At 43.2% G+C, this 12,427-nt stretch overlaps 1 protein-coding gene across 3 annotated transcripts in view; it reads left to right on the top strand.

The window, feature by feature from the left end:
- The window catches only part of MPP7 (MAGUK p55 scaffold protein 7), a 915,371-nt gene that overhangs the window by 573,216 nt on the left and 329,728 nt on the right, over positions 1-12,427 (top strand). The window lies entirely within an intron of this gene.

Here is a 12,427-nt window from a genome sequence, read left to right as displayed (position 1 = left end):
AGGTGCAGGCTCATCCTTGAGTGCCTTTGATCCCTGTCCAGCTGCAGGGGCCCCCAGTCATACCTCTGCCTGTGAGGGCTGCCACGGCGCTGACTGACTCCGCCTGGATCCCCACCTGCACTGATCCCAGGGCCGGACTTGGAACCGAAACCGGCCCTGGCATACTGCTTGGTCGGTCCCCTTGGGGGCGGGCTCCAGGGAGTGCGGCTGAGTTTTTTCTTAGGGCAGATTTCAGCCGATTTTGTTACAGGCGGCCAATATTGCCGGCCCCCAGTAACAAAAGCGGCTCCCAGGGCCCCAAAACCGGCCCCCACCATGGCGGCCCACCGGAGAAACGCCCGGTGCCCGCTATGGCCGGTCCAGCCCTTACAAATCCTGTGCAAACACTTCTGCGCTGAATCCTTAGTCAACCCTGCCTGCTCTGTTGCTGGCTTGAACTCACTGGTGTTTCTTCCAGATCCAACCCAAACACCTGTTTCCAGTCGGAGCCAACATCTGCCCATGCCAGTCCCATGTCTTGTTTTGAGATAACCAACATGCAGTCCCTATCTTTGGAACCTTCCTAGCCTCTTCCCTCGACGCAAGTAGTACCATTGACTGAATACCTTGTTTGGGTTGAATTTAAGTGCCTTTCAAATGTCTTGCATGACTAACAGGACAGCGCAGTGGCGTAACACAGGCCCCTGCAGCCCCCACGGTGCAAGGGGTGCTAAGATGCAGGGCCCCCCCCCTCAGCACAGTACTCAGGCCTGAGAGCGCCGGATTAAATACAGAGAGGGGGCCCCTCCATGTGCCTTGCAGGGGGCCCCCCTCAGCTTTCGTTACGCCACAGGGACGGCAAGGAGGTTAATAATTTATTCCAATCTCATTACAGTGATGTTGGCCTATTATAAGAATTACAGAATGCCAGGCCTGGATACTTTCCCACAGTCGAAGTTGAACTCCCCATTGGGCATCCCCAGAGAGGAGAGTCTATCTTTTGCAGGAATAGTCAGCAGGGAAGCAGAAGTCCTGGCTCTTCACCTACCTATTACAGAATGGCAAATCTACTGACTGAAAGTTGCGGCTTAGGCCTGCTATTGCAGAATTCAGTTTCCCTTTAATGAGGTTTTGAAAGAGACTTCAACAGTGACTTGGTCTAAGCTGGCTTAACCCTAGGTACCTGGTCTTTCTGAGCCAGCACCCGAGAGCTTGGTGATTCAGGCTACTACTAGCAAGGTTAACTGTTCTGCCAGATAGGGAGTTGAAATGCATTAATATGTTCAGGAAAAGAATCTACTCTGCCAGTTTGGATTCGAGATCCCTTAACTCTTTGTCCCTGCCTGGGGATGCTGTAAACATGCCCCCTAGGATGTGGCAAGTGTGATCCTACCTGTCATTTCTGATGAGTAGAGGAATACTTTAGTTCAAACGATTCAAAATAAACATGTCATAGCTAAGCAGTTTTTGGGTGCCGATCTGAACATATTGGGCTCTGTAGGTCATGCCATGAGCACCAATGTAGTGAGCAGACGTCATTCCTGGATGCTTGACACAGTATTTTCTTGGGACCAAACATCCCTTATTGGATATGTCATTTGATGGTTCCAGAGTCTTGGGGGGGAAATCTTACTCCGCATTGACGCGTTTCAAAGACAGTTGTGCTACTGCCTGCTCTTTGGCTTTGCTGTCGCTACCCCATTAATTCCAATTGCAATACCAACATTTCTGATCATACTCTTGTGGCCTTGCCTATTGCTAGGGGCACCCACCCACTGCAACCTGTACAACAGTCCGCACAGCCCTTTCATGGCTCCAGAGGGCATGGTGGTAGCAGAGGCTGTGGCCATTAGCTATCACAGCAGTCCCTCCGCATTATCATTACATCTGTGACTGCAGCCAAGTCACTTGGATTTACCTCTGCCATGGTCATGGACAGCCGGTAGGAGACAGAACTTGTGTTTACCTTCCTGGCTGGCGTACAATTGTGTGACCTCAGACAAATGGGTGCTGCTGGTTAATTAGTATGGTTACTCCCTACCTTTTATATCCGGTCCCCCTCCTGCCACACCTGTTTTTGTTCAGACTTGAGCAGATCATGCCTCCATTTCTACTTGTGTAGTTTAGTCATTGCTGGTCAAAGGGTCAATAAGGAGAGCCCCTGAGGCAGAGAAGGACAGTGGGTTTTACTCCTGTTATTTTTCTGGTGCTCAAGAAAGACTAAAGATTCGGGCAGAAACTAGACCTTTGATTTCTGAGTACCTTCCCTGGGAAGGAAAAGTTGAAAAGGTTGACACTGGCCCAGGTTCTATCCTCCCTGGATCCAGGAGACTGAAATGTTTGAGTGGATTTGTAGGGTATGTACTTTCATGTGCATATCCTACAGTCCCACACATGCTTTCTTTGGTTTGTGATGGGTTCGGAACACCTTAGGATTACCGTCCTGCCTTACCTCAGTGCCCCGGGAGTATATGAAGGTGATGGCAGGAGTTGTGGCACATCACTTCATTGACCCGATGTTTTAGGCTCACTCCTGTAAGTTTGGACTGATGGTTCTGGGGCTTTTTGTTTTTGGGCATTTTGCGGATTCCTCATTCCCTTTGGCACATAATGTCTTTGCAGTTGAACATCCGCCTGCAGTAGGTGCAGCACTGGGTTTTCCTCTCAAACAACATATGTATCTTGGAAAAGGCAGCCTAGGCTCTATGATGATGGCTGTTGGACACTAACTTGAAATGCGTAAGACTGTAATCCTTGAGCAATCCAAGGCTCACAGTACTGATGAATGCATTATCTCTGGAATAGGATTTCACCTGTCAGATTGGAGATCAGGGCCTTTTAACCCCAATGGAGCAGAGGTACCATATTTATGAAGGTTCGTGCCATTTGTTTGGCTCTGAATGTCTTCCTCCTGTCCAAGTGGAAGCTGGTGCAGGTCTTGATTGTCAACCCAACCACTATGTCTATGTGGCACTGCAACAAGCAGCGTGGTGTGAGGTTACGATCCAATGCCTGGAAGTTCTCAGACTCACAAGGTGACTTGGCCTCGAAGGGAACTCTGTGATGGCCAATAATTTGGTGGTCTTGCTAAATACCAGGGTGGATGAGCTCAGCAAACATCACCTGAAGGCCACAAATTGTATTGTCATCTGGAAGTCTTTACCTGGTGTGATATGCCTTGAGTAGATCTTTTTGTTAAAACAAAGAATTACATAATTTAGAACATAATTTAGAAGATACCTCTGTGGCACATTGTAAATGACACAGGGCAAATAAAAGAAATTGTGGTATCCTTTGGCACGCATTGGACTGTTCCAGATATTGTTTGACTGGTGATAATTTATATAATGGATTTTTCCAATTGTGTATTTGGCCACCACCTGCATACAATAGCTGGTAATTTTAAGCATGCTATACAAAAAACTGGCAGAATGATTTGTATGAAGATATGCTTTACAATTGTGTAAGGGAGCTCCTCCAGTGATTTTTCCTGAAAATAAAACATCCACCAGGTTCTCAGTAAAAATTAAATAATTACCATTATTACAACAGTGTATAATTTTTTTCTTTTTTTTGTGCTTATTCCCAGATACAGTGAAAACTAAACTACTTGATTCACAGTGGGGATTACATGCATAAAATTCGTGGTTCCCCTTCCAACTTACAAATAGAATTGCTTGTTGCCTAATTAATAAAAAAAATTTAAAAAAGCTTCACTTGTACGTTCAAATAAAATTGATATAATATATTAACAGATGATGCAGATAATGTAAATATTTTTAAAACAAAAGGCCGATCTAATGCAACAATATTACAAACTGTTTTTACCAGAAATATCAGACGGGGCATCATAATGCAATGAGCACCAGCCCCATATAGAGAACGTAAAAAGCGTGTAGTCAGGCATGCTTCCTCCAAGTTATTGAAAACATGGTTGATCAAAGTGAAATGCAGAAACGAAAAAGGTATTAGTCAAGTATGCAAACATCTTATTATAAATACCCATGTAAAGTTTATTAATGGGCACAACAAACATCACTATTAAAGGTATGATGAACCCTGCGCTTGTTATTGTCAGGGACCATTTGTGAAGTTGTTAAACTGGGGTGCGCAACTAGCTCACGTTGCGCCATGTGTTATACTAGCAGGGGTGTAGCTTGCTGAATACGTTTTTCAAACTAATCAATATTTTTAAGGCCTTCAAAACAGAGAGAGAGAGAAATGTATCGCAGGTGAAATCGGACAGACCGTTCATTATACCCGACTAAAGGAACTTGTACCCATCCTTTTAATACAGAATACTTTTTTAGGGGGTGTAACACCCCAATTTTCATAACCTCTTCCTGCCAAATATGCTGCGGACATAATTTCATATTTCCAGCTCACTAGAGGGCTTGGGCGCAGATCACTGAACCTCGATGCGGATTTTAATTCAACTGTTCATAGTTATGTGATGTCCGAACAATGGCCTTTTGGAAGCTGCTGCTCGGCTGACATTAACAGTTTAAGAGTTGTCTTAAAGAGATGCTCTCCTTTATTCTGATTTATACCGAGTTACATGGTGTTAAACTATCTACCAAAGCTATTTGGAGAATCCTTTAAAACACCGGATAATCGTAAGTGATCACTTGTGTCCATACCTTGTTATGGGCAGCCATTTTAAAACTTGGACCCATGGGTTAACACTTGTTCCACCAAACACAGCATCTCACACCGCTGTTCCTCTGCAGCGACCAACTTTTTTCTTCTAATCCTTTTTCTGCTATATTTCCGCCGGAGAGGATAATTAAATGAAGATTAAGAAGACCCTCCTTTTATGCAGTTTTTTTTCCTGCAGTTAAGTGTGTAATTCTTAACCGCTTTGAGATAATTTTTTCTTTCAAATCGCCAAGTATTCTGTTTCTGTTTTATGTTATGTTTTGTGAGTGATAACAGTTTAATATATTGAGTAATAACAGCCACTGTTTTGCAAAAGCAAGAACTTGTGATGAAATGCTCTCTCCGATATCGCACGATGATCATGCCATCTTCTGCCCATTTATAGGGAGACTGCACACTGTACAATTACTTCCATTTTTTTTCATAGCCTTTTATGGCATAGGTCAGTAGGGGGCTTTTTGCAAGGACTGCAAACCAGTTTACAAACATTTGTACTGTATAAGAATGTCCTCAAAACGAGGTGTTCTTCATGGAGCAATATGTTCTGCTGCGGTCTGGGTGAAATCTGTTTACACTAGTTATGAATTTATTTTCACCTTTATGTGGTCAGCGTTAATCCTTTGAATAACTCATGATGTGGGAACATATGGGACGTGCCCCATTTCTTAACTACTATTTTTTATTGTTCAGTCTGAAAAGTTGAATGGCCGTTTAGACCACAGCGGAAAATAAAATGTTATTTCACAAAATATTACTTTCATAGATTTCAGGCAGAACAGTGTCTCCTTTAGTGAACAAAGATTTGCCTGTATGTCCTCATCCCTTTCAAAATGCAGGGAACACCAGTAGCGGCCGCACGTATTGCGAAGTGGTGGGGTAGGGGGAGAGGACAACACAAAAAAAGACAATTATGAATATATATAATAGCACTGACCTGCTCCGATGGCCCCCGCCTTGCTCCCAGTCCTCTCCTCCCAGCCAAGAACTGCTGCACACTGCGCAGGCTCCCAGCGGCCAATCCCAGCACCGCTCTTATGCTGGGAATAGTATGGTCTGAGCCCCCTGGTGCGGCACTCAGACATGGACTGGGAGCCTGTGTTGGTTCTCCACCTGGCTGTACAACACAGCCCGGGTTGGAGAAAGGCTAAGTGCGCATGGTGGTTTGGCCGGCCCCAGACGGCTGGCCAAACAGTCATGTGCACTTAGGAATGTTCACCACTCCCCCTCCTCCCTGGTGCTGCTGTGTCACTATGGACGCCCCCCCTCCCGGCTCGTCTCGCAGCCTGCAGGATGGAAAATAAAATAATAATAACCTTGTTTTATTTTATTTTTGGCGTTTGCCTCTGCTGGCTTTCAGCAAGGGGGGGGGGGGGGGGGGGCGGCGCTCCTTTGCAATAACAGAGGAGCCGACCCTGGGAAACAGTCAAACTCTAGCCTAATTTTCTGGGACCAGTGCTATGCATTAGATATACAGTTTTGTTTACAGCGCTAGGGGTGGAGTACTGTATGTGGCTTAGCGAAACACCACATATGCCCCTTAGGAAAAAAATTAAAGCAGTTCATGGCACATATTAAACTCTTATCGTTACTCATTAGAGGAGTATGGGCCACCTATGACGTCACCCATGACGTGAGCAGGGCAACACAAACTGCAGAAGCATGAAGTGATGCATAAAATATACAACATATTGAAGGATCGCTTGGGGCGTCTCAAGGTAAATACTAACATTCCAATTCACACACCAGTATGCTAGCAACAACACTACACTATATTTTGCTGCTCAAAAGTCCAGAATCGGGTTGAAGGTTTTACTGCTGAATGATAAATCCGAATAGGCTTAAAACTCCAGCGCTAAATGTGTTTTGCAAAGACTGAATTCAACGTTTTTGACTCGTTTTTCTGCTTTTGTAACGGTGGCCACATTTTTCTATTAATTAACAATTTTTTTTATCACGTTAATTATACGACATAAAAGCACTTAGTAACACCTGCAAATGTTTTTGGGCAAAATTCTTTAATCGTTGAAGCGAAAAGGGGTTTATTGGCATTCATGTTTAATGATGTCACCTTTGCATTTATCAATCATTTTCAGCAGACTTTTCTCCCGAAAAGATCATCGATTTGCTCTGCACGGTGATACTTTGAACGCTAAAATAGTTATGGAATGAAATCATGCTTTATGTGGGAAAGTAATCACCAGCCTCCGGTTTTGAAAGTTCCTACATACTGTAGTATCATGTGTTTTTTCAGAGAATAGGCCTACGTTTTGTTTTCATTTTTATATGATATTCAATATACATCTGGAGATTCAATTTAGTGAAATTACGTACCTAGAAACGACCCTTAAGCGGTTGCACAATATTGCACGCGACCATTGGGAAGTTTAGGATTTCACTTCATCACAACATCATTTATCAAGATACACGTTTGCGGCCAAATGGGGGGCACCAGTTTGCCTAATGCGATAACACGGGCTATTTCACAGTCGCCATTTCACTTACTCAAATTTTACCACTAACTGCACCACAAATTTAAGGTTGTAAGGGATGTTGATCAGACTTGCCCATATACATTTCAGCAATTATTTCTTTAAGAATCCCAGCATTGCCATGGTTTTAAATAATTTTTCGTGGATTTTAGAAATTGTTGTATGGCTGCTGCATCCATCTTTGTCAGCGTTCACTCAGTGAGCGTAACTTTTAAATAGCAAAAGTAATCTGTACCACTGGGAATAGCGGTGGTGAAAAATTACAAGTGAGTCCATGAACAGTCCTGAATATCTTGCTTACACTCCCCTTTTCGTCTGTTAATCAAACATACGCCAGGAAGTATTTGAAATAGTATCCGCACATTCAAGAAATAAATCACTACATTGTAGGCCCATGCACCTATAGCCCCTCTAAGAAGCATATTTAGGATTTTTTGTAATTAATGATAACAGGATAGGCACTTTCATGGCATTGAATAGCTCGATTTCGCTCACAAATGTTTGGTGAAGGTTGTGGAAAGTGCTTGCTCGATTTGAACTCTGCCTGAATTGGCACTTTTTTCTATAACGTTTTCACTCATCTGTAAAACAATGCTATATAGATTATCTATTCTCTTTGGAAGTCTATAGAAGAGCGTTAAGCACCTCTGTCGATGCTCTACTGGAACGCTGTTTTAAGATTGGACTAAACAAGCTGTCTATTGTTTGGGCGGGATGTTGAGCCTTTGCGTGCTGCCAGGGCACTTCCCTAAAAGAAATGTGAGCGCCCTTCTGTGTAAGAATTTCTTATTGCAATACTTTGACTAGATATGGATGTGAAACAATGTTTGTCTAACTATGGTCAGGAGTGAAATTAAATTACTATTTTCTGCTGTTCGTGAGACCCTTTGGTAATTTGCTCTAAGCAATTTCCAAGTTTTGTTTGAGAATATTCCCATATCACTTGATGGCTCCAAACAACTCAAACCCCATGAAGCATAATCCTATAAAGAAACCCATGTCACTGTTTGCAATGAGATGAATTCTTCTTTCAATCTTTGCTAGGAAATGGCGCACATTTTTGATAAGCGGTTGCTGTGAGCTAGATCCTCATCACCTGTGGCAACCATTGATAGCCAATATTTTGCCGCCCAGAGCAAGTTCTGTTGGAAAACATCCACTTTGCCGCAAAAGAAAATCATTCCAAAACGTTATTGTGCAGAAACCCTACATATCAAAAGATTTTGTAGGGAAACTACACACGCTTTTTAACAACCAACATAGGCATTGGTCACCTAGCCACCTACTGAATTTGGTGCCAGTATCGTACATACAGACCTCCTTTTAGCATGTAAATCCACGCTACGGTACCTGTAGCCAGTTTTGCTACATTGGGAGCTTGCTTTATCATGAGATTGTTCTTAACTGTACCAGAGACCAGGACTCCCCCAGAGCCTTACAGCTGGATGAGACCGTGATATTCAGCTGGCCAAAGTGCTGTTGAGCACAGCCTTCCCAGAGATTGGGCATGGTAAGCGTTTGTTACCATATAGTGGTAACATGCCACAGTTTTAACATCTTCAAGCTCCTTTATGTCCTGTTCTGCATTTTAACTTTGTTTTCTGCTTCATTTCTACTAAACAATGGTTGTTTTATTCTATGTGTTGGTTGGGGTATTGTATACCGACCACTAGATGCATCATTTTGTTAACTGTTCAAATTGTATAATTTATTTCACATTACCCAGTACAATATCAACATGTAGTCCCTAGCCAGCTGCTGAAATATTGCACCTTGAGGATTTAAAGATGCCAGTGTTCTCTCTTTGATTGTAACTTTCGGAGCCAAAGTGAAGTTCATAATGTGGCTTAATATAAGCAAGATAATGGATCCTTTCCCATTTTCATGTTCTGTGGCAAAAAGCCTTGCTGCAAATCTTTAAATAACTTTTCGTGTTGAGCACATCTTTAAAAGCAATTGAATTTACTCTGTTTCTCGTACCACAATATAAGTGGGTTAATGGTAGTCCACGAGAAAGCAGAATACAGTTTATCTTTAAGGGTTTGACAAAGAAATATGACTTGCATGCTTTCCAAAGCCCAACAGGTAGGCTAAGGCAGCACTATGTATCTTACTGCTATTTGGATGCTCTGTGATCGTGTCAGGCGGGTAACAATCCAATAATGTTTGCTCGCAAGTTTATGATTTTTCATTAGACATCCGCATGGAAGAGGAAAAACTGATTTGCCTCAGACAAACATTGTAGCTTGCACAACGCCAGGTCAATCTATTCCTATGGCGACCCAGCACCACTTTCTTGATGCTCATTTCTTATGTGCATTATCCAAATCTCATGGGATCATGGTCTTAAGTGTATATTAAAAAATACACTTTTATAGTTCTCCAAGTAGACACATCCACTTTGGTCTTTAGAGAATGGCATTAGTCAAAATGCTTACATTGACTTGCATGATGTTGATTTCTCAGATCATTGAGCACAGATGGTACATTCTGTTTAGTGGAAACTGCATCAGGATTCAAGTGCTTCCCTCCGAGCGCTCTTTTGAGTGACATGTTTGTTATGTTTTCATTGAAAGTGGATTTGACCAAATCGATGATGGATGTCAATAAAAGCGTATGGTCCATTCAAAAGTGGGTGGTGACTTGGACATAGCATTGTCAAAGCAAGCCATGAATAAGAGGAGATTTGGATAATACATGTAAGAAATGCAGAATTCCATGATTTTGAAAGGCAGAACCATGTCAAACACTAATCCAGATATAATAACCTCCACTTACTAACAGTTGAAAAGAAAGAATAACTCAAAGAATGCAGAAACATCTCTATGATGAAATTCCCCAGGATCTCAACATACATGAGGTACTATTGGATGGAACTCACCTAGTCTTTATGTATCAAATTTTTAAAGCCCTTACTCCTTATGTCCTGACCATGGGAGGCCTCTTTCAAATTAAAGACTAGCTTCTTGGGGGCTTGGCTGGAAAGATGGTGGCGGACATTCTCTGATACTCTCTAGAGTGCAGAAGCTTAACTTTGAAATGGTGAAAATAGAACAGGCATCCCTATATCCTCAAGTACTGAAGCCAAATTACCCCCCTTGCCAGCAGATGTGACTTGCCTCCTGGGCCTAGCATGGTGTGGGGAGCAAGGGATCATCCAGAGGTCGAGCTCTGCAGTGCACCATGACCAGTGCCTGGATTAAGAGGATTTTCCCACCCAAGGATAGTTGACAAAGAAAGAAAAGGCCCTGGCCTTGTGGTGTGGGGAGTATAGAGGGCGGCCGCTGGCAGCACAGCTGGTGGACAAAGAGTGGGCAGCCTGCTGGGCCCCTGCTGAAGAATTTTAGAGCTGCTGGAGGGGCAGAAAGAGCGGACATCATGATGAGGGGAGTTTGGCTGGGCGTCTGGTGGCTGTTGGTACAATAGATTGAGGAAGCAGGGGTTCCCACCATAAAGGAAAGAGCAACTTGAAAAGGTGTTAACTCACTTACTTCTCTGCCCGCACCCTGTTGGCACTCCCTCCTTTTGAGGGTAAAAAATTGGCTAATGATGGTGCTGGACCCCTGGGGTGGGGCATGAAGACTCTGAACCCCCAGTGACCTAAACCTCCGGTTGTACAGGAAAGGGTTGTCATACAATTGAGAAATCCCCCTTGGGACAGTCATGAAGTGGTGTACCAAACTCTTGGATAGTAGGGCACACCTTGACAAGGCAATCCTCTTGGCGTAACAAGCATACTGGGCATGAGCACAAGTGCACTACCCGTGCCCTAAGAGCATAGCAGACAATTGAGCCCCAAAGCATTGAAGAAAAGGGAGAAGTACATCCTATCCTAAAATGTGATGACTCTTGGAAAGCAATTCCAAGTGCCTCTGATTAAATAGCAAATGCCAAAGTGGCCCAAGTACAAGAGAAACCACCATTGACCAAAGGTGAACTGAATCACATGTTGCAGGGTCTGAGGCAGCAGTGTTAGGAGGAGCTGCAATATGAATCAGGTTAGATGAGGCGTATCCTAAAGGAGATAGTTTATGACCTTAGGGAAGACTTGGGTCAACTAAGACGGGGGCTGAAAAGATGGAGGAACATTCCTTGCACATTGAGTAGGAAGACGGATGATAATCATGTTGTAATCAGGAGTGGCAATCAGTTTTCTGGAATAATTAGCATACAGATAATGGAATTTTGCCTTTGTAAAAGGGAAGTTGAATAGGGAAAGGCTCACACTAGGCACACTGTATTGCGCTGAAACAAGGATAAGATCAATTCCTACAGAAAATCCTAGTCAGACTCAATGTTTTTGAATAAGATTCTGTTATCCTTACAGGAGTCTTCAATCTGGTAGTAGACAGCAAAATGGATGGAACGGAGACCACCACAAGATATGCTAAATATGCCCATGAAGTACTGTGGGTGCACTCAGAGCTGTAGTTGGGGAAATACCCTTGCTCTTTTCAGTGCTCCACACTTTTGCATCAAAGGCTACTTACATATTAATTTAAGGAAAGTGTGACAATTTCATTGGTAATGAGGCTGCTTACATTGTCAAACCACTCACTGGCACCGCATATATTGACCAAAGTGTCTTTCTCTAAAGGACATCTTCTTATCATACTTGGATTGAGGTGCTTATGGTACCTAGTCAAAAACAATAGAAGCATTCAATGGCCGCCTCCCATCACATTTTCGACCAGGCACTGCACAAACCTCTGACACTCCTGGCCTGAAGGTATGATGCCGCTACTCCCAACTATCACAAATAGTGTACTTGTTGAAGGCTGACTGCAAAGTTGCCCCTGAGCAGAACTGACTGTCACAATTCTGACATTTCACACAGACAAAGTAGGAATGGCTACAGCTCATGATGAAAGACTTATCAATATTCCTAAAAGCTTCTTCAATCAATGGTAATATATTACTCGTATAAGTTTCCCCGAGATGTGAATGTAATACAATGAGGCCTCTATATAATATTTTAGAAGCTGACAACTGAGGCACTAGGAGCCTGCCATTCAGGTAACGAGTCTACTTAGGGTAGAGTTTAACATGCTATTTGGGTAGGACGATGGGAAGGAAGGAGGAAAAACGCTTTATGGAAGATGGAGGCAGACAATGAACACTGGAGCTGCGCATGGCCATGGTGTTTTTAATAGTATCATCATGTATATACACAAAGCACTTCCATTACAACAGGGACACTGGTGTGCAACAAAGACACTTCCACTGAAGAAGTCTTTGTACACACTGTGATGCAATCAGAAGTACTAGGGATGCTAAGCACCGCCATGAACTATAACGCA

The sequence above is a fragment of the Triturus cristatus genome, chromosome 10 (genome assembly GCF_964204655.1).
Source record: "Triturus cristatus chromosome 10, aTriCri1.1, whole genome shotgun sequence".
NCBI classification, from domain to species: domain Eukaryota; kingdom Metazoa; phylum Chordata; class Amphibia; order Caudata; family Salamandridae; genus Triturus; species Triturus cristatus.
Note: the sequence above shows the minus strand (reverse complement) of the source record. Positions and strands in the feature narration are given on the sequence as shown.